Source organism: Furipterus horrens, unplaced genomic scaffold (genome assembly GCF_987537825.1).
Source record: "Furipterus horrens unplaced genomic scaffold, mFurHor1.1.pri manual_scaffold_5, whole genome shotgun sequence".
In the NCBI taxonomy this organism is placed as follows: domain Eukaryota; kingdom Metazoa; phylum Chordata; class Mammalia; order Chiroptera; family Furipteridae; genus Furipterus; species Furipterus horrens.
Genome location: NW_028327175.1, coordinates 175,704,792 through 175,729,867, shown reverse-complemented (window position 1 = coordinate 175,729,867; position 25,076 = coordinate 175,704,792). Strand labels below are relative to the sequence as shown.

Below are 25,076 nucleotides of genomic sequence, written 5' to 3'. Positions count from 1 at the left end.
GTTTACATACCTCTGATTCAATTTCGCTCATGTGTTTGTGTTGTTCATTAGTCTCCTGTAATAGGTGATAGCATAAGGTATTTTTCTTTCATTGCCTGGCTTATTTCACTAAGCATAATTCTCTCAAATTCCATCCATGTTGTTGCAAATGGTAAAAGTTCCTTCTTTCTTTCTGCTACATAGTACTCCATTGTGTAAATGTATCACAGTTTTTTGATTCACTCATCTACAGATGGGCACTTAGGATGCTTCCAGCACTTGGTTATTGTAAATAGTGCTGCTATGAACTTAGGTGTGCATAGGTTCTTTTGAATTGGTGTTGCAGGATTTTTCAGATATAATCCTAGCAATGGAATTGCTGGTTCAAAAGGCAGTTCCATTTTTAGCGTTTTGAGGAAATTCCAAACTGTTTTCCATAGTAGCTGCACCAGTCTGCATTCCCACCAGCAGTGCACCAGGGATCCCTTTTCTCTGCATCCTCACCAGCACAAGTTGTTTGCTGATTTGTTGATGATGGCCATTCTGACTGGTGTGAGGTGGTATCTCATTGTGGTTTTTATTTGCATCTCTCTGATGGCTAGTGATGTTGAGTATTCTTTCATATGTCTATGGACCCTCTGTATGTCCTCTTTGGAGAAGTCTTTGTTCAGGCCCTTTGCCCATTTTTTAATTGGGTCGTCTGTCTTCTTGGTGTTGAGTCATATAAGCTCTTTATATATTTTGGAGATCAGTCCCTTGTCTAAGGTATCATTGGCAAATACGTTTTCCCATATGGTTGGTTCCCCTTTCATCTTGCTGATGTTTTCTTTTGCTGAGCAGAAGCTCTTTAATTTGATGTAGTCCCATTTGTTTATTCTTTCCTTTATTTCCCTTGCCTTAGGAGATATATCAGTGAAAATGTTGCTACGTGGGATATCTGAAAATTTCCTGCCTATGTTTTCCTCTAGGACTTTTATAGTGCCACAGCTTACATTTAAGTCTATGATCAATCCTGAGTTTATTCTGGTGTATGGTGTAAGTTGGTGGTCTAGTTTCATTTTTTTGCATGACCCTGTCCAGTTCTCCCATCACCATTTGTTGAAGAGGCTCTTATCACTCCATTTTATGTTCCTTCCCCCTTTGTCAAATATTAGTTGACCATATAGACCTGGGTTTATTTCTGGGCTCTTTATTCTGTTCCATTGATCTATATGTCTGTTCGTATGCCAGTACCAGACTGTTTTGATCACTGTGCCTTGTAGTATAGTTTGATATCAGGTATTGTGATTCCTCCTACTGTGTTATTCTTCCTCAAGATTGCCGTGGCTATTCAGGCTCTTTTTCGGTTCCATATAAGTTTTTGAAGTATTTTTTCTAGGTCTGTGAAATATTCCATTGGTATTTTAATAGGGATTGTATTAAATCTATAAATTGCTTTGGGTGGTATGAACATTTTAATGATGTTGATTCTTCCCATCCATGAACGTGGTATATGCTTCCATTTATTTGTATCTTCCTTAATTTCTTTCTTCAGTGTTATGTAGTTTTCTGAGTACAGGTCTTTTACCTCCTTGGCTAAATTTATTCCTAGGTACTTTATTTTTCTTGTTGCTATGGTAAATGGGATTTTTCTTTTAGTTTCTATCTCTGAAATGTTATTGATCGTGTACAGAAATGCCTTCAATTTCTGAATATTGACTTTGTACCCTGTTATTTTACTGAATTCATTTATTAGGTCGAGTAGTTTTTTCATGGAGTCTATAGGGTTTTCTATGTACACTATCATGTCGTCTACAAATAATGACAGTTTTACTTCCTCTTTTCCAATTTGGATGCCTTTTATTTCTCTTTCTTGTCTGATTTCTGTGGCTAGAATTTCTAAGACTATGTTGAATAGGAGTGGAGAGAGTGGACATCCTTGTCTTGTTCCTGACCTCAGGGGGAATGCTCTCAGTTTTTGCCCATTGAGTATGATGCTGGCTTCAGGTTTATCATATATGGCTGTTACTATGTTGAGGTATGCTTCCTATATTCCCATTTTGCTGAGAGTTTTCATCATAAATGGGTGTTGTACTTTATCAAATGTTTTTTTCTGCATCTATTGATATAATCATGTGGTTTTTGTCTTTCATTTTGTTTATGTGGTGTATTACATTTATTGATTTGCAGGTATTAAACCATCCTTGCATCCCTGGGATGAATCCCACTTGATCGTGCTATATAATCTTTCTAGTGTGTTGCTGGATCTGGTTTGCCAATATTTTGTTGAGGATTTTAGCATCTGTGTTCATCAGTGATATTGGCCTATAGTTTTCTTTCTCTGTTGTGTCTTGACCTGGTTTTGGAGCTAGGGTCATACTGGCTTCATAGAACGAATTTGGGAGTCTTCCCTTTTCTTGGACTTTTTGGAATAGTCTGAGAAGGATAGGAGTTAGTTCTTTCCAAAATGTTTTGTAAAATTCACCTGTGAAGCCATCCAGTCCAGGGCTTTTGTGTGCCGGTTTTTTGATTACTGCTTCAATTTCACTAGTTGTTATTGGTCTGTTCAGGCTTTCTGCTTCTTTTTGATTCAGTTTTGGAAGATTATATGTTTCCAGAAATTTGTCCATTTCATCTAGGGTGTCAAATTTCTTGTGATAAGTTTTTCATAATATTTTCTTACAATCCTTTGTATTTCTGTAGTATTGGTTGTGATTTCTCCTCCTTCATTTCTGATTTTATTTATTTGGGTCCTCTCCCTTTTTTTCGTGATGAGCCTGGTTAAAGTCTTGTCGATTTTGTTTATCTTTTCAAAGAACCAGCTCCTACTTTTGTTGATCTTTTGAATTATTTGTTTAGTCTCTATGTTATTTAATTCTGCTCTGATCTTGATGATTTCTTTCCTTCTATTTGCTCTGGGATTTACTTGTTGTTCTTCCTCTAGTTTTTGTAGCTCTAAGGTTAAATTTTTTATTAGAGATTCTTCTATCCTTTTTAGGTAGGCCTGTATTGCTATGAACTTTCCTCTTAGGACTGCTTTCGCTGTATCCCATAGGTTTTGGGTTGTTGTGTGTTCATTATCATTCATTTCCAGAAACTTTTTTATTTCTTCCTTGATGTCATTGTTAGCCCATTCATTATTTCACAGCATGTTATTCATTCTCCATGAGTTTGAATGTTTTTGCAGTTATTTTCTTGAGGTTGATTTCCAATTTTAAACCATTGTGATCTGAGAAGATGCTTGACATAATTTCAATTTTCTTGAAATTGTTGAGGCTTGTTTTGTATCCTACCATGTGTTCTATTTTTTTAAATGTTCCATATGCACTTGAAAAGAATGTATATTTTGTTTCTTTAGGGTGAAAAGTTCTATATATACCAACTAAGTCCATTTGATTTAGAGTGTTGTCCAATGCCTCAATATCTTTGGTGTTTCTTTGCTTCAAAGATCTGTCCATTGTTGACAATGGAATGTTAAGGTCCCCTACTGTGAGTGTGTTGCTGTCTATATGCTTCCTGAAGTCTTTCAAGATTTTCCATATGTATTTGGGTTCTCCTAAGGTGGGTTCATATTTGTTTACAAGGGTTATATCTTCTTGATTGATTTTTCTCTTAAGTATTATGAAATGTCCTTCTTTGTCTCTTTTTATGACCTTAACTGTGAAATCTGTTTTGTCTGATATAAGTATTGCTACCCCAGCTTTTTTTTCATGTCCATTTGCTTGAAATACTTTTTTCCATCCCTTCACTTTCAGTCTGTGTAGATCTTTTGTTCTAATGTGGGTCTCTTGTAGAAAGCATATATGTGAGTCATGCTTTCTAATCCATTCGGCTACCCTATGTCTTTTGATTGGAGCATTTAATTCATTTACATTTAAGGTTATTATTCATAGGTACTTATTCACTGTCATTTCCCCCTTTTGTACTTGTGTACCTCTCTGTCTCTCTCTGTTTCTTCATCTTCTTAAATCAGACCCTTTAGCATCTCTTGCAATGCTGGTTTGGTGGAGATGTATTCTTTTAGCCTTCTTTTGTCTTGGAAACTCCTTATTTCATTTTCCATTTTTGAATGAGAACCTTGCTGGGTAGAGTATTCTTGGTTGTAGGCCTTTGTTTTTCATTGCTTGGAATATTTTTTGCCATTCCCTTCTGGCTTGTAGTGTTTCTGCTGAGAAATCTGATGATAGCCTTATTGGAGCTCCCTTGTATGTTATTAGTTATTTCTCTTTTGCTGCTTTTAGGATTCTCTCTTTGTCTTTGAATGTTGCCATTTTAATTATGATGTGTCTTGAAGTGGGGCTGTTGGGGTTCATTTTCATTGGGACCCTCTGTGCTTCCTGGACTCGTGTGACTCTGTCTCTCATCATGTTAAGGAAGTATTTTGTCATTAGTTTTTCAAACAGGTTTTCTATCTCTTGCTCCTCTTCTCCTTCTGTAATTCCTATGATACGGATATTATTACATTTCATGTTGTCCTGCAGCTGTCTTATAACCTCTTCATTTTTGTTCAGTCTTTTTTCATTTTGTTGCATTGTCTTGGAGTTTTTTTTTTTCTATGTTGTCCTCCAGCTCGCTGATCCAATCTTCTGCTTCCTCTAGCCTGCTTTTAATTCCTTCTACTGTGTTCTTCAATTCAGAAATTGTATTCTACATTTCCTCCTGGCTCTTATTGATAGCTTCTACCTCCTTTTTCATGCTGGTGTAGTTCTCAGTAAGTTCCTTGTAGTTTCCCTGGAGTTCTTTGTAGTTTTCCTTGAGCTCGCTGAGCTCATTGTGCTTCCCTATAATCCATGTTTTAAATTTCATATCTGATAGTTTGCTTCCCTCTATTTCATTTAGCACTCTTTCTGGGGATTTCTCCTATCCTTTTGATGGGGGGTTGTTTCTCTGTCTCCCCATTTTTGTGACTCATTGTTTGTTGCTGCTTCTTAGATTGATCTGCACTTCCTGGATCTGCCCCTGGTGGCATCAGATCATGTACCACTCTGGGCCTAGGCAGCCTGTTGGATACTTCCAGGGATCTACTGCCTTTGTCTGTCTCCTTTAGCTGTTAATCTATTTAATCTGTGATTAGCCATCAGGCTTAAGGACTGTGAGTGTGGCAGCTTAATTCCTGTAGGCAGGGCTTTTACTTCCCCTCAGGCTGATGCCATTCAGAGGGGAATGGTCTGCCTGCAGTATTGGGAATGAGTCAGCACTGGGACCCAGTCGGCTGCTCTCCCAGTTCTCCCCTCAAAGCCACCGCGCCAAATTCTCCCCAAGCGTCTCTAGTCCTCTCTGCTTGAGCCCAGGTAAGTGGGGGCCAAAATATTTTCATACGTGATCCACTTAAGAGCTCCTTTTTCCTCCAGCTCTTTCTCACTGGCTATCAAGAAACCCTGTGGCTTTTCACTTTTCACAGCTGGATACTATTTTACTTTCCACTCTGTTGCTGTAGGCTGGGAAGCCCAGCTGGGGGTTTAGACCCTGCCCTTCTCAGTGGGAACTCCCAGCTGCTGAGCTGTTTCTTAGTCCTTTCAGCTGCCATCTGTGGGAGCCTAGCCAGCCCTTTCACATCTCCGCACTTTCTACCAGTCATGTTGTGATGTAGCGGCCTTTTCTGTCTCTCTGTGGTTATAAGACTTCTCTCCAGCTAGTGTTCAGTTGATTATTCCAGATGATTTCTCCACAATTAAGTTGTAAATCCAGACTGGTCCTGGGAGGAGGTTAGTGTAGCTTCTACTTACTCCTCCGCCATCTTGGATCTCTTGAATACATTTTGCTAACTGAAATAAATCAATCACAAAAAGTACTAATATTGTCAGATTCAATTTATATGAGGCATGTAAAGAAGTCAAATTCATAGAGACAGAAAGTAGAATGGTAGTTGCCACTTTAAAACAATAGATGGGAGTCTGAAGAGCCATTTTGAGCAATGGGGAATGCTCACAGACTGTGTGGTGTTGAGAGGTCCAAACACCAAGTGCTTCAGAAGCTTTGGGTTTGTCACATATGCCACTGTGGAGGAGGTGTATGCAGCCATGAATGCTAGGCCACACAAGGTGGATGGAAGAGTTGTGAACCTGAAGAGGGCTGTCTCAAGAGAAGATTCTCAAAGACCTGGTGCCCACTTAACTGTGAAAAAGATTTTTGTCATTGGTATTAAAGAAGACACTGAAGAATATCATCTAAGAGATTATTTCGAACAGTATGGGAAAATTGAAGTGATTGAAATCATGACTGACCGAGGCAGTGGCAAAAAGAGAGGCTTTGCTTTTGTAACCTTTGATTACCATGACTGTAGAGAGTTTCATTCAGAAATACCATACTGTAAATGGCCACAACTGTAAAGTAAGGAAAGCCCTATCTAAGCAAGAGATGGCTATTGCTTCACCCAGCCAAAGAGGCTGAAGTGGTTCTGGAAAATTCAGAGGTGGTCGTGGAGGTGATTTTGATGGGAATGACAACTTTGGTTGTGGAGGAAATTCAGTGGTCAAGGTGCTTTGGTTGTAGCCATGGTGATGGTGGGTATGGTGGCAGTGGGGATGGCTATAATGGATTTGGTAATGATGGTAGTTATGGAGGAGGTGCCCCTGGTTACTCTGGAGGAAGCAGAGGCTACGGAAGTGGTGGACAGAGTTATGGAAACCAGGGCAGTGGCTATGACAGGAGTGACAGCTATGACAGCTATAACAATGGAAGAGGTGGAGGCAGCTTTGGCAGTAGTGGTGGAAGCAATTTTGAAGGTGGAAGAAGCTACAATGATTTTGGCAATTACAACAATCTTCAAATTTTGGACCCATGAAAGGAGGAAACTTTGGAAGCAGAAGCTCTGGCCCTTATGGTGGTAGAGGCCAATAGTTTGCCAAACCACAAAACCAAGGTGGCTATGGTGATTCCAGCAGCAGCAGTAGCTAGGACAGTGGAAGAAGGTTTAAATTACTGCCAGGAAACAAAGCTTAGTGGGAGAGGAGAGCCAGATAAGTGACAGGGGAGCTATAGGTTACAAAAGATTTGTAAAATCAGCCATGTACAGTGGTGGCAGGGCCTAGCTGCTACAAAGAAGACATGTTACAGACAGTACTCATGTGAATGGGCAAAACACTCGAGGACTGTATTTGTGACTAATGTATAACAGGTTATTTTAGTTTCTGTTCTGTGGAAAGTGTAAAGAATTCCAACAAAGTGTTTTTAATGTAGTTTCTTTTTCTTTTTCTTTTTTTCTTTCTTTTTTTTGCACCCATGCTGTTGACTACTAAGTGTACTAGTCTGATCATGACACCGAATAAATTTGTCTTTTTAAAAATGTGCTGTGTAAAGTTAATCTACTCTGAAGCCATCTTGGTAAATTACCCCAATAGTGTGAAGTTAAAATTTCTTCAGGTGATGCCAGGTTCCATTGAAATTTATTTACAGCCTTCTCGGGCACACAAGCCATTGTCTTCAGAAACCTTGGTGTAGTTGAATTGATAAGTTACTGTGTTGTGACCTGGAGTTCGCCATTAAAATGGTCACTCAAGCAGAGTCATGGAGTTCGTTTGGTTCATTTGGCACATCCTATGCAATATATCTAAGTTGAATTATGGTACCAGATAAAATTATAGATGGGAATGAAGTTTGTGTATTATTCATTATCATATGTAATCAATAAAGGATTTAATATCCTATTGAAAAAGAAATGGTTAGGGTCGTAAGTTTTGTGTTATGTGATTTTTTTAACCACAGTTTGTTTGTTTTTTTTAAAGTTAAACATAGAATTACTCTATGATCTAGCAATCTCACTTCTGGTTATATAACCCCCCCAAAAAAACTGAAAGAGTTACATACCCCCCAAAAAATTGAAAACAGGGACTCCAAGAGGAATCTGTATGCCAAAGCTTATAGCATCATTATTCACGATAGCCAAAAGGTTGAAACAACCCAAGTGTCCATCAACAGATGTATGGATAAACAAATTGTGGTATATAAGCACACTGGAATGTTATTCAACCATCTAAAGAAATGAAATTTTGATATATACTACAACATGGTAGACCTTGAAAGCATTATGCTTAGTGAAATAAGACAAACACAGAAGGACAAAGGTAGTGTGATTCCACTTATCTGAGGTACTTAGAATACCTACATTTATAGAGACAGAAAGCAAAATAGAGGTTATTAGGAGATGGGGGATGAGGGGAAAGAGACATTATTGTTTAATGAGTACAGAGTTTGTTGGATATGATGAAAATGTTTTGGGTATAGATAATGGTGATGGGGACACAGCATTGAGAATGACTCAAGCAATTAAAATGATGAATATTGTGTTATGTGCACTTTACTGCAATTTTTTAAAGTTAAGTAAAAATTAGTGAGTGGTAACATATAGAATAAGATTTCAAAAATGCTAAAACAATCAAAACACTGTGATACTGGGAAACAATATCAGTGGATCAGAGCAAATGTTTCAGAAATAGAGCCTTTTATACATATAACTTCAGGAGGGCTCCATAGTAGCACAGTCTGACTCTGAGATTTTTGTGCAGTGATTTGCTGAGGGAGAGTTCTCAGAATTTTGAGGATTACAAAAAGCAAGTTAGGATAGGGAAGAAGCTAGGCAAGCTGTGGATTCAGCAGAAGCCTAGTCTCAGCTTTATCCTTCATGAGCTCTGGAGTATGACTGGCACCACAGAAGCTGTTTCCAGCTTCAGTGGCCTAGTAGCCACCCTGTAGCCATCAGTCAGTGGCATGCATGGGGTGGGGCGGCCTTCCCCGGAATATCTGAACAGGCCAGCTCCCATAAGCTATGGTCAACACTCCCTAAAACAATGCAAGTATGAGCTTTAGCAGTCAAGGGCCCCAGCAGCAAGGAGGGAAGTGCACCAGCCTGGAAAAGGGAGTTTGGACACCAAGACACCAAGAATCTCTCTATAATATGGTTAAATAATAAATAAAATGTAGCATTTCAAGTCAGAATGAAAAGGATGGAAATCTCAATAAATGATGTTGATACCACTGACTATTCATTTTTTAAAAGTTTGATCTACACCTCATAGGGTGAATGAAAGTAGGTTCCAAAATGGACCCAAAATTTACCTGTCTTAAAAACAAACAAACTGGATTAGTTCTCTATTTCTGTATAAATAGTTCTCTATTTTGTGTCCCAAAATTTAGTAGCTGGATAGTTCTGGCTCAAAGTCTCTTATGAGATTGTAGTCAAGACATAAACCCAGGCTGAAATCATCTGAAGGTTCAACTGGAAAGGGATTCGTTTCCAAGACCACTCAGGAGGTTGTTGGAAGGCCTCAGGTTCAGTGGCTCTTGGCTGGAGGCCTTGTTTCCCACAAGGGGCACCTTCCTAGCTTTTCTAAATGTCCTAAGAACATGGCAGCTGACTTCCCCCAGAGTGAGTGGTCCAAAGGAAAAAGAGAGTCCAAAATTGAAGTTATACTGGTTTATAACCTACTGTCAGAAGTGACATACCATTAGTTCTGTCATATTCTTTTGGTCACATTGTATCAACTCTGGCACTATGAAAGAGGAGATTATATAAGGGTGTCAATATTCAGAACGGGGATCATAGGGGCAATCTTGGAGGCTGACTGACACACAAAGTTCATGAAAATATATTAAAAAGTGTGTTTTCATAGTCTTGGTAGCTATACATATCAATAAATCCAGAAGGCATAAAGGAAATATTGACTATTTTGTCTAGGTAGAAGAAATGACTTTCCTGATATTCTTTTTTGACAGTAGCTTCCTCCTCACTGCATGCAGTTTTGGTGGGTATAACCATCTGGATATGCTAGCCATTGTAAAACAATTTCAAAATCTCAGTATCTATTTCGGACTTCCTGCTAAGATGGAGGCATAGGTAGACAAGCTGCATCTCCCTCCACAACTAAGAAGGAATGCAACCACCTCAAAATTAGAGATAACCAGAAGTCCAGAAAATCATGCTGCATGGAAGTCCAACAAACAAAGATATAAAGAAGAAATACTCTTCCAGACAGGTAGGAGGGGTGGAGCACGGCAGAGAGGAAGTAATGTGGTGGCGCCAGCAGTGACAGTGGCAGTAGAAGGCTGGCAGAAAGTGCAGTAAGACATTTTAAAAAGTAGGGAGAGACACCTGGAGAGCGGTCCCAGCACCAGAGAAACTGCACAGCTCATAGTTTCAGCGCCAGGGGAAATAAAGCCTCATTGCTTCAGACTATGAAAACGACTGGGAGTTTGGGCAGAGGAAGAAACTGCCAGTTTCTCAACAGAGTCAGCTTGTTTAGAGGGCCCCCGTGGTCCTAGAACATCTGCAGACCCACCCACTCTGGGAACAACAGACAGCAAAACAGCTAGAGAGATGCCAGTCCCATATAATAAGTGGGAGAAGTGGCTGGAAAGGGGGCAAGTGCTGAGCAAGCAGCGTTGTTCCCTTTCAGACGTCTCCCCCACATACAGTGCCACAGCGTGGTGAACGGGTTGCCCTGTACTGATGAATACCTAAGGCTCTGCCCCCTACAACATAACAGGTGCAACAGCTCTACCTAAGACACAGAGGCAAATGCAGGAGCCTGTCAAGATCAGGAGACAAAGAAGTATGGCCCAAAAGAGGGAATGGATCAAGGTCCCAGTGATAGAACTAAGCAACAAGGAGATAACCAATCTAACAGACACGGAGTTCAAAACACTGGTGATAAAGATGCCCACAGGCTTGACAGATATGCTTAAGTACGACAAATGCATAAGGGAAGAAGTGAGACTACGTTAAGCGAAACGAAGGGAAATTCACACAAAACCAATGGTGAAGGGAAGAAAACCGGGCTTCAAATCAAAAACTTGGAATATAAGGAAGAAGTAAACAGTCAACCAGTATACAATGAGGAAACAAGAATTGAAAAAAATGAGGAAGGACTTAGAAACCTTTCGGACAACTTCAAATGTGCCAACATCTGAATCACAGGGGTGCCAGAAGAAGAGGAAGAGAAAGAAATTGAAAACTTATGTGAGAAAGTAATGAAGGATTCTCAAAATTGGCAAAGGAAATAGATATACAAGTCCAAGAAGCACTGAGAGTCCCAAACAAGCTAGACCCAAAGAGGACCACACCAAGACACATCATAATTAAAATGCCAAAGGTGAAAGATAAAGAGAGAATCTTAAAAGCAGCAAGAGAAAAGGAGAGAGTTACCTACAAAGGGGTTCCTATAAGGCTATCAGCTGATTTCTCAGAAGAAACTTTTTAGGCAACAGGGGACTGGCAAGAAGTATTCAAAGTGATGAAAAGCAAGACCTACAACCAAGATTACTCTATCCAGCAAAGCTATCATTTAGAATGGAAGGGTAGATAAAGTGCGTCCCAGACAAAATAAAGCTAAAGGAGTTTATCATCACGAAGCCCTTATTATATGAAATGTCAAAGGGACTTACTTAAGAAAAGAATAAGATCAAGACTATGAACGTAAAATGACAACAAACTCAGAACTATCAACAACAGAATCTAAAAAAGAAAAAAACTAAGCAAACCAGAATAGGAATTGAACCATAGTTATGGGGATCATTTGGAGGGTTATCAGCGAGGAAAGGGAAGGGGGAGAAATGGTGCAGAGATTAAGAAGCATAACCAGTATGTACAAAATAGGGAAATGTTAAGAATAATTGAGGAAAGGGTGAAGCCAAAGAACTTATATGCACAACCCATGGACATGAACTAAGGGGGGTGAGATTGCTGGAGGGAAGGGGGGGTACTGGGCAGAGGGGAGACTTTTAGAGACTTAATTTTTCTCAACCTTCTTTCCATTCTGTAAAAGTCTGTGGAATAACAGCTTAAGATCACTCAGTGGTTGTTCCTACCCACTCAGTGGCCTGTGAAGTGGGGGCTGCAGACCAATCTTCAGTGGCAGGCTGAGTGCTCCAGACTTAAGTGGGAAACTGCAGAATAGGCACAGAGGGCACCGGCGCACCTTCAGACCAGTCAGCAACCTCAGGCTGAACAACAGTGAACTCAGAAGCCAGAGCAGTTCATTCACCCTGAAATTTCTCCTTGGTCACAGCCTTTTCAGCCATGGCCTGCTCTTCCTTCTCAATCTCTTCAGGATCTCTGTTGAAGTAGAGATCAGACAGGACCTTCCATGGGTGTTCACCGGAGATGGTGCCACACAAGCGCAGAACTTCCCAAGCCAGCATCCACCACATCAGACCCACCACCTGAGCTACCTTGTTGTTGTATGGGAATGGCAATGTCCATATAGCACAGAGGAGTGTGTGTGACACAGAGCAATGGTAGGCAGGTTAACATAAGATGCCTCTGTGAAGCCCTGGCTGCTGTGGCTCAGTGGATTGAGCATCAGCCTGCGAGCCAAGTGTTGCTGGTTTGATTCCCAGTCAGGGCATCTGACTAGGTTGCACGTCAGGTCCCTAGTTGGGGGCGCGAGTGAGAGGCAACCACACAGTGATGTTTCTCTCCCTCTCTTTCTCCTTTCCCCTCTCTCTAAAAATAAATAAATAGATAAACAAATAAATAATTAAAATTTTTAAAAAGATGCCTCTGTGAGAGGCTGGTGGTCAGCCCTGGGATCAGTAACCACCACAAGTCTCAGCTTCTGGAAGGCTGCCTGCATCTGGCTAGTGAAGATTCCAGGAGTGAAGTGGCCAGCAATAGGAGTGGCTCCAGTGGCAGTGGCAAACTTCAGCACAGCTCACTGGCCAGTGTTCTTGGATGAAATGACACTGACATCAGCAGGGTTTTCAATGCCAACAATGGCACAGGCTGCCAGCAGAAGTTTCTCACAGGTTCTCTTCAGATATATGATGTAGATGCCATCACTTTTCCTGTTATAGATGTCCTGTTCCATTTGGAAGTCAAGGTTGGTGCCAGCTAAGTGGGTTCTTGCAGAAAAGAATTTGAGGACATCCTTCTCCTTCATTTTCAGGACATCAGGAGCTCTGAACATTATGGAAGTTTCCCTTAAGTTACATGGGAACTGAGAACAACACCATATCAGCCCCTCTCTGTGTAGTGTGAAAGTCAAAAACTCAGTCTTAACCCAGTAAAAATCTCCTCCTCCTCGTTCAAACAGAAGAGTCCCCAAGGAGTGGAATGAATGGCAGGTTGGGAAGGCTTCTTGGAGGAGGGGGAGTGACAGATCAGCAGGAATCTTCACTCTTGTGGTGAGTTAGGGCTCCCAGTGACCATCTGACCAGTACCTGAACTACCCAGGACACTCAGCTCAGTAACTGCCTTTCAAAGGAAGTATGCTTCCATCATGTTATGAGGTCTTTTTTGCCCTCCTGGAACAAAAAGATGTACCCAAGTTCTTCTAATAACATCTCTGCTGCTCCATATTTCAGGTCACAATTTTCAACACCCTTAGAATTTGTGCCTCTTCCACTGTAGCTTGTCATATAGCTTCAGTCCAATCACACACTCACTGAGCCTGAGCCCTCCTCAGTAAAATGGGGATAATAATCCCAACCTCCTAGGAGTATTGTGAGGGTGGGTGGAAAGCAAACTGGCACCTAGGATGTCCACTAGATATTTATATCTGAATTACAAGTAACTTACTGATAAGTTTTCAGTTCAACTTCATTAGGGACTAGATTTTTTTCTTTTCTTTTTTCTTTCTTTCTTTTTTTTTTTTTGTTGTTGTTGTTGCTGCAAAAAAACCTTCATTGTTTCTAATTAGTCCATGGAATTGGAGAGAGCTCCTGGGAGGTTAAAAAGCTGTCTAGTGGTTGCAAGAAGAGGCTCAGGCAGAAGCCCAACATCAGGGGGATGCAGAGGGGCTTCTAAAAGGCTTCTGGGCTTCAAAGGCTCCTAGTTGTGCTTAAGGGTGACCCTTTGAAGAATAGTCACCCAGCCCAGCCTGGAGGCCAGCTAGCCTGCTTAAGTTAGTCAGGCAATTGCCCATCTTCTTGAGGAGTTCCACTTCCTCAACTAGAAAGGGGCTCTCCAGGAAGTCATAAAGATGGCGATTTGTGTGGTCAGAAGCCAGGTCATGCAGATCCAAACAGACAGGCCTGATTCAGTTTCTTCTCTGTGACTAGGGAGTCTTCCATGTGTCCTGAGTTTCATCCCACTCATCTTGGGACAGCTTCTGTATATCCTAAAGAGGATGTGGTGGCTGCTGTTCTGGCTTCAAGGGACATTTTGTGCCCTCGTGCTTCTCCCTTCCAACCCACCAAAAAAGTGGCCCATGCCCTCCAAAGCCACATCGTTGAGGTTGAAATAGAAGCCTGGAGAGAGTAGGTGTAGGAGGCCTGCTGATGCAGTTTTAGCAGAAAGTTAACAATGGCCTCCACCTCGGTGGAATAATTCAGACAAATTGGAAGTTTATGTTTGCTCAGCAGTAAGGAGTTAAGCTCAAAAAACAGTGTTGGCTGGTCTCAGAGACCAGGTGTTGCTGAGATGGTTCTGAAGGTTGTAACTCAAAAAGGTTGGAAGGTGGTTGGAAGCTAAAAGAAGGGGATCTCTGAGTCTGTTTCATTCAAACACTGTTGAATCAAGAGATAGATCTAGGAGACTGCTAAGGACACTGCCATAAATTACTTTTAATAATTATTTGCCTGATTTAAAAAATTATTCATCTTTTAAAAAAGATTTTATTTATTTACTTTGAGAGAGAGAGAGAAAGGAGGGAGAAAGAGAGGGAGAGAAACATCAATGTGTAAGAGATACATCAATCGGCTGCCTCTTGCATGCCCCCAGCTAGGGATCTGGCCCACAACCCAATCATGTGCCCTGACTGGGAATTGAACCAGCAATGTTTTGGTTCGCAGGCCAGCACTCAATCCACTGAGCCACAACAGCCAGGGCTACATCTTTATGATCAAAAGTTTGGAAAGTACAAATAAGCAAATAAAAATCACCAGTCACTATGCCCAGTCATATTGCAAACTCCCATGCAACTGTTTAATATCTCTACTTTAATATCTGTCTAATATACCATTCTATAGATCTATTGCAGTCTCCTATTGGTTACTACAGTAGTCCCTCTCTATATCGCGGTTGACTTATCACAGCCTCACTGTATCGCGGGATTTTAAAAAATATTATATTTAATTATTTATTGCAGATTTTTTGCTGTATCGTGGGATTTTGTGGTACTGTATACATATATTGTTATATTTACGTAGGTTTAAGAGTGTAGAATATGTTTAAGAACATAAGTAGTGTTTATAAAAGTGTGGGAAAGGTTAATAAAAGAGTGGGAAAAGTTAATAAGGGACTGGGAATGGTTTATAAGTGTGTAATAAGGGTTTATAAAGCCTTGAAATATATATAAATACTAAAATAAATGTAAGGTACCTACTTCACGGATTTTCACCTATCGCGGAGGGGTCTAGAACATAATACCTGCAATAAGTGAGGGAATACTGTATTTCTATTACTTTCAGTTGTTCACTGTTGCCAGGAATGCTATAATAAATCTCCTTTAATAAATCTTGGTGTACATCCACTGTTATTTTTTTAGGAGAGATACTTAGAAGTAGAATTTTAAGGCAAAGCACAAATATAATTGAAAGGGCCATTGGTATTAGGGGTTAACAGAATCCTCAAAGAATGGTAGGAGTTTGGAGGCTAATATGTCACCTGCTGACCCACATGCATGGCTTGCCTACTGGCAAAATCTCTGGTAGAATGGCCAACAGCAACTGCTTAAAGGGTACAGGATCCCAACCAAAACTCTTCAGAGCTACCCTTCTCAGCATTTTAACCAAGGCCTCTACACAGCACTTTCTCACTCCAGCTTTTGGGCATCTCCTAGGGAACTTGTTGAGCTTTACATTTGGTTGTTTATTTGATTAAAATCCTAGATTTATTGAATATGCTGCTAACCTCTGAAGCCCCACTCCCACATTTGATATTTTGGCAATCTTCCCAGAGAGCAGGACCTATCACTCCCCAGGTGAAGAACAGCTCTGCTAACTTGACCTTTTAGTCAGTCCCATAGCTGTGTCACATATTTGCTTGTTGGACACAGGATGCAAAAGCTGAAAGCTGATTTTCTGTTTCTGCTCCCTCCCTCTTCACTCTCTCTGGTGCAACAGGGTAGCCCCATTCCCTTCGCGAACAGTGGGGTCTCCTTTTGCCCTTCATCTGCTCCCTGGCTTCACTCTATAAAAACACTGTATACCTTTTCCCTAGTCCCAGAGTTGCTCCTTCCTCTGTCAAGCCCAACTTCACTCCTTATCTGGAATATAGGTCCTATCTATTGCCATGAGCAGGGAAGCTTTATCCTGCAACTAAAACCCTTGCCAGACCAAGAAAAATGCTTGAGGGTAGGGAAGGTTTAGGGAGGAAAACTTTGTCCTCTTCTGAAATCAGGAGTCCTGGGGCCCCACGAGGGTTGGCACAACTTTGTAACAGTATAGCCTAACAGAATTGTGAGAAATACTCACAATAAAAACCGGGACACAGCACTTGAGCAGCGAAGGGAGCCTTTTATTCACGAATCTGCAGATTCAGGCACACCCTCAGCCGGAGAATGTGTGCGCAAAGTAGACAAAGAAAACTGGTTTTATACTAACACAATTAGCTCCCTTCCCTAACGCGATTAGCTCCCCCTCCGCTCTCCTTCTCCCCGGTTTCTCCATTACTGGTTAATCCAGGTTCACAATCTAACACCATTAACTACTTAACTCAGGTTGTGATTAACTAAGGGTAATCTGGTTATAGGTCTATCTCCAAATCATTTGCAAAGTTATCTAGCTACATCTTCCCATTTCTCTCTGTTTGGTGACAACAGTCTTCCTCCTTTTGATCCCAGATATATGTGTGAGGAGCTGCAGAATGTCATTTCCTCGCCCCTTTTCCATGATTCATCTGTTAATTATCTCCTACTGGTTTGAGGGTCACTGGCTTACTTCTTTATCCCTCACACCCTTGACTTACTCGTGAGAAAACTGAGGTTCAGAGAGAAGTGTGGCATATCCAAGGTCACACAATGGGAAAGTGTCACAGCTCTGACTAGGATAGGGTTCTTCCCCTTCCCCTCTGCTGACTAAGACCCAAGTGAAAGGCTGATTGTTCCCATGAATTTGGCAAGTGCAGCATCTCTGAGTTCCTGCCATATGCCATTACTGTGAGGATAAAATGGAGAGGGCCCGGTGTTGGTGTTGTCCCAGGCATTGTAACTGGCTGAAGGGTAACACTACAAACTGAACGGGTACTATACTTGCACACACATTACCTGTATGGATTCATTTGTTCTTCACAACCCAGCCAGGCAGGTGTTATTATTATTCTCCATTTTACAGATAAACTGAGGCCAATAAAGTTAAGTTACTTGCCTGTAGTCTCATAACAGATAACGAGCAAAGCTGGAATGTGAATCTAGGCTGCATAAGCTAGATATTTGCGGGTGCATGCACATGAGGGGCGATTGAAGAAGGCAGTGTCTGAGCTGAATCTTGGAGGTTTTGATAGGGAAGGGAGAAAGGTCAGCAGGACAGGGAGAAAAACCACATGAGCCTCAGGCAGATAAAGGAACACAGAGCTAAGTGTCTGTGCCCAAGGATCCCAAAGGCACTGGGTGTGCTTCTCTGCGGTTCTACTCCTATTTTGATGTTCACTGGGGAGTGCAGGAGGGGCCTAAGGTTGAAGTTGATCACCTTCAACTCGTGCAGTAAGGGCTGCCACCAGCAGGGGGTATGGGGGAAGGACCCTCATCAAGCAGCCTCAGTACAACTATCCTGCCACTGGGTGACACTGTGGCTCCTCAGAAAGGGAACAGCACTCACAGATATACTGGCCAGCCTCGAAAAGGAATGAGAGTGCCACTGGGGCCATCCTGTGCAGGGATTTGGGGTTAAAAGAGGTATGAGAAACAGCTCCTGCCTTCCAGGAGCCCATGGTGGGGCAAGTAGACACATGGGTAACTAGTTAATTGCTCAAATAATAAACTTAATTAATTGCTTCAACAACTGGTTCCAACAGAAGGTACCAGAGGAGGAAAAGGCATTTGAGCCTTGGTGTAAAATTCCTGGACTGGCCTCTCTAGGACAGGATGACTGTGATGGCCCTGGTTCCCAGGGCACTGCACACAGATGTGGGGATGAAGGAAAAGGGTTTGCAGAGTTCCTGAATCGAGGGCAGTGGTTGGGAACTGGGAGCTGGGAGTGGCACAGAGGCTTCAACACAGCCATGCCAGTGTGCTCTTTGTCTCCACGAAGCACTTAGCTCAGAAGCAGAGGAGAAGCCCCTGGTATTAAGATGACTGGAAAATGTTGGAAGCCCCAAGCAGGGATGGAAGACAACTGGCCTCCTATCCTGTTGCTGTGCCTCCCTGGGGAGCACCTCCAGCCCCAGCTCTGGTTCCACCTTGCTGCAGGACCTGGATCCAGCTGGATATAGCAGCTCTTGGGGCTCAGTGACTGCATCCATGAAAGGGGTTTTGGCTGTACTCAAATATGAAAAAGTTTAGTCATGTGAGAAATGCTCACAATAAAAACCAGGACGCAGGACCTGAGCAGCAAAGCGAGGCGTTTATTCACGAGTCCACAGAGTCAGGCGCACCCTCAGCCAGGAAAATATGCACGCAAAGTAGACATGAAAACTGGTTTTATAGTAATGTGATTAGCTCCCCCTCCCTAATGCAATTAACTCCCCCACCTCTCTCCATCTCCCCTGTTTCTCTTTTACTGGTTACTCCAGAGTTACAATCTAGCATGATTATCTAAATGCCCATATTGTGATTTGTAAATATGTTACTATTGTCAACTCCCTTCTCAGAGATCCTCTAATTACATTTTCCCTTGAGACCCTCTAATTACATTTTCCCTTAAGACCCTTTAATTACATTTGCCTTTTGTTACTAATGATTTTCTACTGGTTTGGGAGTCACTATTTCCTTGTTTCCTACAATTCCCCCTGTCTTCTCTTGGGAAATTGACTACTCAAACTGTTACAGAAACAGGGGAGTCCAAAAATCCCCAGAGTTTCTGGCTGGGGGATGGGGAGAAGGAAGCATCTTTTCAGAATGCCTCCATGTGCCTGAGGCTGGTAGCTAGTGTCTTTTTTATGCAAAATGGCTTTAATGCATCCAAAGCCTCGGGTAGATGGGAGGAGTCTTGAACCAGGGGATGGTATAGAAAAAGCACACAGAGCCTACTTAAGGTGCTCTGAATGGTCAGAACAGTTTGCAACGCCCACTGCGTGAGAGGACGCACTCAGGGATATATAAGTAGTTGTGGACATTTTAGCTCGCTCTCGTTCTCTTGCTCTATCGCTCTCTCGCCCTCTCCATGTGGCTGGGTGAAGGGGCCTTCTCCATGTGGAATAAAGAAGCTAAGTTCTCCATGTGGCTTGGAGAAGGGGTCTCCAGGCTGCTTTAAGAGGCACTCACTCTCGTGTGCTCCCTCCATGTGGCTTGGAGAAGGGGTCTCCAGGCTGCTTTAAGAGGCTCTCGCCATGTGGTTTTGAGGAGAGGAGATCCATGTGGTTTGCAGGAAGAAGGCAGTTTGCAAGGAGGCTGAGAATCCAGGCAGTTCTGCATTGAGAGCTGGAGGGCACCACGGCACAGAAAGGACCTCTCCGATCAGATTTGAGTGATTGGCAGCTGCTGGTAAAGCTGAACTGTGTTTAAAAAGTAGGGAAACGGTTTCTCTAACTTTTCTAAAACTAGCCTGGTTTGGTAGGGGGGTAGGCAAGAATATGTGTTTATGGGTGTTTTAAAGAACATAAGAATTAACAACAGGAATCTGCAAATAACTAAATCTATATAACTGTTAAATAAACTATTCTTTTTCTTTTCACTAAACTCTGGTATTGAGAGTTATAATTCTGGTGGCGGGCAATTAGGCACCTAATTAAAGAGCCCATGGGTTTGTTTTCAATTGGAGCAGCCCAGGGGTTCTGTAACAAAAACATTTTATATATCCCTTCAAATCTAAGGAGGATTGCTTGACTTTCTTCCTCATAGTTAGGATTCGCTTTGGTCTCTAAGAGGAGATTATTCTGTTGGTAAATTACTGGCATCTGTTCAGTTAGTGCAGTCTCAATTAATCTCTGAAATAAACCTCTGATGCAAGGAATAATACAGCAGCCTAAAGCTGTGAAGACGCCTGCTACCACTGTGAGAGATACAAGAGCTGATGAGATCATTCTTTTCCAGTTCCCATACCAATTTTCTAACCATTCTGTTATGGGATTGTCAATACCTGAGTTTTCCGCTAGTTCATTTGCTAAGGTAGTTAGTCCCTGCAGAGCCTTAGTGATAGATCCATCAGGGGCTGTATTATTAGGGATAAAGGTACAAACTGACTCCCGAGCATTACACATACGCCTCCCTTTTCTGCCAACATCATATCCAGTGCCATCCTGTTCTCCCAAGCCACTCGACTGGTGGCATCTAATTGTTGAGCAATTCTTTCTATAGCATTCCTAGTATAATTGATAAACCTTTGCTGGTTATAATAAATATAATTTATCCAATCAACATTTTTATTAATGGTCGACCACCAGAAGAGCACTGACTCAAACCCTGCTGCTATCTGATTTCTAGCTTTAAACTCATTTGGAACTCCTCTAGGGACCCCAATGGCGTCAATATAGATAAGAGGATCGAAGGATCCACCAGGATAGACCTCTTTTTCCTAGCAGGAGCAGTCTGGACCAATTTGGGAAATGCTAGGGTAAATGGGATAGCCAATTGAACCAGGACACAGGTTCCACTGCACCTGTCAGGTAGGATTTTCCAGAGACACCTCTGCCCACAATATCACCAGACATCTGCTCTGGGGATTCGGAGGGGAATATAGTCGCCGGCCCCACTGTGAAAGTGGCTCGCATTTCTGGTATGAGTGCATGTTAGGAGTTCTCCCACTGGGGTACCTGAATTCACATCCCACCTAGAGAGGCAAGAAGAGTAATTCATGGGCCACACTGAGTATGAAGGGAGGGATTGAGTCCCATTACTCCTTATAGAGGGAAAGAGGAGAGAGAAGTTTCTGCAAGTCTCATTTCCCCATGCATTCTCATCCAGAGAGCGAGCGAGCATACAGGCCATTCCCAAGAGCTCAGTGTCCCAGCCTAGTGGAAATGGTACGACCTGTGCCTGGGGTCTCCCTGTGGTACAAGCATAACAGTTGCTTTTATTCAGGGATTTAATGGTAAATTTGACCCATTCTACCCAAGCATTTGCGTCCCCGTACCCAGTCTCTATCTCTAAGGTTTGTCTGAGATCTAATGATCTAATACTTTAAAAACTTTTACCTTGGCTGGATCATTCTGGGGTCTTCTGAGGTGTTTCTGAGGTCTGGGTGGGAGAAGTTAGATTTTAGGGAAGGAGGAGTTGTCACTAAGTGAAGAACTAGCCACCCTACTGGATCTATACCAGATACATCAGCTCCTAGGCCATAAACTTTGGTAGCCACATGGGACTCCTGACTTAAGGCCTGTGGCTGGTTAAGTGTTAGAAGAAGAGGGTCGCACTGGAGAGGCCGGCAGTTTGGGGGAGGAGCTCCTTTGCTTAAAGTTATTTTAGGCAAAAAAAAAAAAAAAAAAAAAAAAAACACCAGTTTTAAAGTGAGCCCACAGACCAACCCATACTTCACCAACCCAACCACTTAGTTCAGCCAAACTGTTGAGTCTTAGGAGGCAGTAATGCAGATGGGCTTCTTAAGTGAGACCTGTATGTACAGACAATCGCTCAGGTAATGAGATCGTAGGCTTATGCCCTATGAAAACAGAAAGAACACACATGTTAATTCACACAACACAATCCACAAACCAGTCTCTAAATGTGCAGGACTGTCTTATTGGGAAGACGTCCAGTTGCAAGGCATTTGACATTCTTCTTGCCTGTAAATTAAGCATCTTTGATAATGTCACGGACCTGGTTTAACTTTCAAATGAAATAAACTTTATAGACACAGTTAGCTGCACTAGTTTATGGTCTACCACTGAGCATTGTGATTTTCCTCAAATCACAATTTTTCTCCTTAAGATTACCCTCCTTGTTATTAAAGGGACTGCATTAAGTCCAGTTTTAATTTAGCCTGCTCATTTGCATAAATACAACAAGAGCAGCAATTGATCTCATAAATCTTTTAAGTCTGCTTTGCTGGAACTCACACAAAGAACCTTCAGGTTGACCTTCAGTCTGCCCTCTGGGCATGTAAGCTAAGCCACACACCTGCCATCTGGCTTTGCCTGTAAAACCCATGTTTTTTACAAGTCCTTCAAGTTTTCCATTGTGCCTTAAGTTTCCTCCTAGCCATTTATCAGGAAGCAACTTTTGTTCTTTCCCTAGAAAGATAGCCATGAACTGCCCAACCAACCAAGGTGCCAGGCTTTTCCCTCAAGGGCTTTCATTAGCCTTGAAAGTCAACTTCAATTCCTCAGGGCTTTCTGGTAACAACCAGAGCCTAAGCATGCCTTCTTCAGGTATGACATCCCAGTCAAAGCCTCGGCTGACAAAAACCACCATTAGCAACTGGTCTTACTAGTTTTATGCAAAGGAACCTTATGTCACTTCTTACTTCTTTAGAATGCCAAATACTGGAGGGTTCAGGTAGGGAGAAAAATATAAAGGTGTGAAGGAAAATCCTTGTCCTTCAAAACTGCATTTCCATGCATTATAACTTCCATGACTAAAACCATACAATTTCTTTTCAAAACCTTTATAAACTTCTAACAAACCTTTCATTTACATACCTTACACTTTCCCTGGTTCCCTTTCTTTCATGTGAAGTTTTAAATTTCCCTGGGAAACCTCAATTTTTCCTTTCAGAGCAGAAACAGAGCAATAAGTCAAAGCACAGGTAGCTAGGCCCTCTCTCTCCAGTATGTCCACTCGTCTCCTAGAGAGATATGCCCTTGGCAGAGACATGCTCACTTGCCCAGGCTGGAGCACCCAGAAGCCCTGAATGACCCTTCCTGGGTCCTGGGTGGCAAAAGGAATTTTTACCAACTGGTTTACAGACAACTTTTCCTAGGTCTCATTGGTCAAAAACTGATACAGAGAATTCCACAGCAGAACAGACGAAGGTACACTTTTATAAAATCAGAACACAAGCAGCTGAGGTTTCCTTTTCCCAGGTTTAAAACTTCCATAACTTTCCTTTTTATTACTACAGCTTTTCTTAGACCTTCTGCAACACTTACAGACTTTCTAAATACTCTTTACTTCTTTAGATTTAACCATAACATGCTTCCAATCCTTGTTCTTTTCCACACGGTGAAGGACTATACTTAAACTCAGCATCTGGGAGCCAAAAGTTCCTAGATTTGCAGAGATACCCTGCAACTTTTTTAAGTTCCTGCTTCTCCTCTCTTCTAACATACACTTTCTGAGCTTTCCTGAGGAGTTTTTCAATTGCTCTATCTGGCCCATTCATCTCCCTTCTGCAAATTCTTACAAAATATCTGACCAGTTTCTGTTACAATGGTGACTTTTAAAAGAGTCCCTGTCCTACAGCATTCTCTGGATTTAGACCAGAATACTTCCTCATCTGGTCCCTGAGCTTCTGTAGGAATTTGATGGAGCTGTATCTAGAATGCCTTGGAGACATTCTGTGCTTGGGGAACAAACTCCTTGATTCCCCTGATGACGAGGCTTCTAAGGTCTCTCATCTGAGCCCTACCTTCTGGCCTGTTATCCCAATCAGGGTCTATACTGGGAAACTTTTGTTAGGCCAGGACAATTCCCTGATCGGAAGGATGTTCCCTTTCCCATATCCTCATAGCAGCCTGTCTGATCACTCCTTTCTCTTCCCCACTGAAGATACCTAGTATAGACATTAATTCCGTCCACATGTATATGCTGGGTCCAGGGAATTGATCTAATTGTTCTGCCAGTTCAAGGGGTCCTCTACCAAATGCTTCATATTGTGCTTGAAGTTTCTAACTTCAGTGCTTGTTGAAGGAGCATTTGACATATCCAATATGTCCTGGACCCATGGAGACCTCCCTAAGGGGAGTGGAATGGGGAAGTTCTTTAGGTCTTGCTTACATTGTTCTAATTCCTTTCTTAATCTAGAATAAGTTCCCACCGGCGCTGTAGGTGTCATGGGGGCGGATACTGGTGTGGTATCTGCTAGGTCTGGCTGGCCAGGGCTATAAGGCAGTGGGAGACAGGACAGAGGGTCCCAGGCTTTATCTTCTTTCTCTTTTACAGGGAAGAGACGTGCGGATCTGCTTGTAGGTGGTGATCAGCAAAGAGCATATTCCCTCTCTTCTTTAAAAGCTGATGTCTGGCCCTGGCTGCTGTGGCTCAGTGTACTGAGCGCCGGCCCGCGAACCAAGTGTCGCTGGTTCAACTTCCAGTCAGGGCACATGACCAGGCCTCACGCCGGGTCCCCAACTGGGGGCACGAGTGAGAGGCAACCACACAGCGATGCCTCTCTCCCCCTCTTCCTCCCTTCCCCTCTCTCCAAAAACAAACAAACAAATATTCCAAAAAAAAAAAAAAAAAACGCTGATGCCTGATCACTCACATATAAGACCAGGGCTTGACAAACCCAACACTCATCAGACCCAAATTGGGGCCAGAAGACAGATTTATCTGAAATGGGTTCCTTTGGCCAAAGGAGACAACAATAATTTACCGTTGTCTGTTTTTCCTTACTTTTTGTCCGGGGATCCTCTCCCCAGTGCTCTAACATTCTCCCTAATGGACTGTTGGCTGGAATGTCTGTGAGGCCTTCCTTGGCTCCAGCCCTTTTAATTTCCCTAGGCCTAGAATTTCTATTTCCCGTCCTCAGCTGATTCCTGTGGCTGAATCTGGTTGTGTTCTCAACCTCCTTTACCAGAGATTTATTGAACACAGACCTCGTGAGCTCAATCCCCCTATACTGGAGAATTTCTACCCATGCCCTGTATACTAACCTCCCTTACTGGAAGTTTCTTGTATACAGTCCTGTGTACTCAACCCTCTTACAGAGATTTTGCACACAGCCCGAGATGCTTCGTCCACGTCTGGCCATTTCCCTCACGGGAGAATGGACCCAGTGGATTGGGACTCCACACTCTCTTTGTGTCTTGAGACATGTACCAGCCACACACACAATCAGGTTCCCGAGGATGCCCAACCACCAAGGCGGTACTTAAGTCCAATTTTCTTACCTTGGTCCGTGCACAAGGTTGCCTGGTTGCCACGATGTTTGCTTTTGTTTCCCCCGTGCGTCGATCCACTGCTGTCCCAACAAGAAGTCTCAGGTCATTTCCG

General features: G+C 42.4%; 1 pseudogene; it reads right to left on the bottom strand.

Moving 5' to 3' along the window:
- Positions 1-11,739: 11,739 nt before the first annotated feature.
- On the bottom strand, positions 11,740-12,860 carry LOC150010409 (small ribosomal subunit protein uS2-like; annotated as a pseudogene).
- Positions 12,861-25,076: the final 12,216 nt, after the last annotated feature.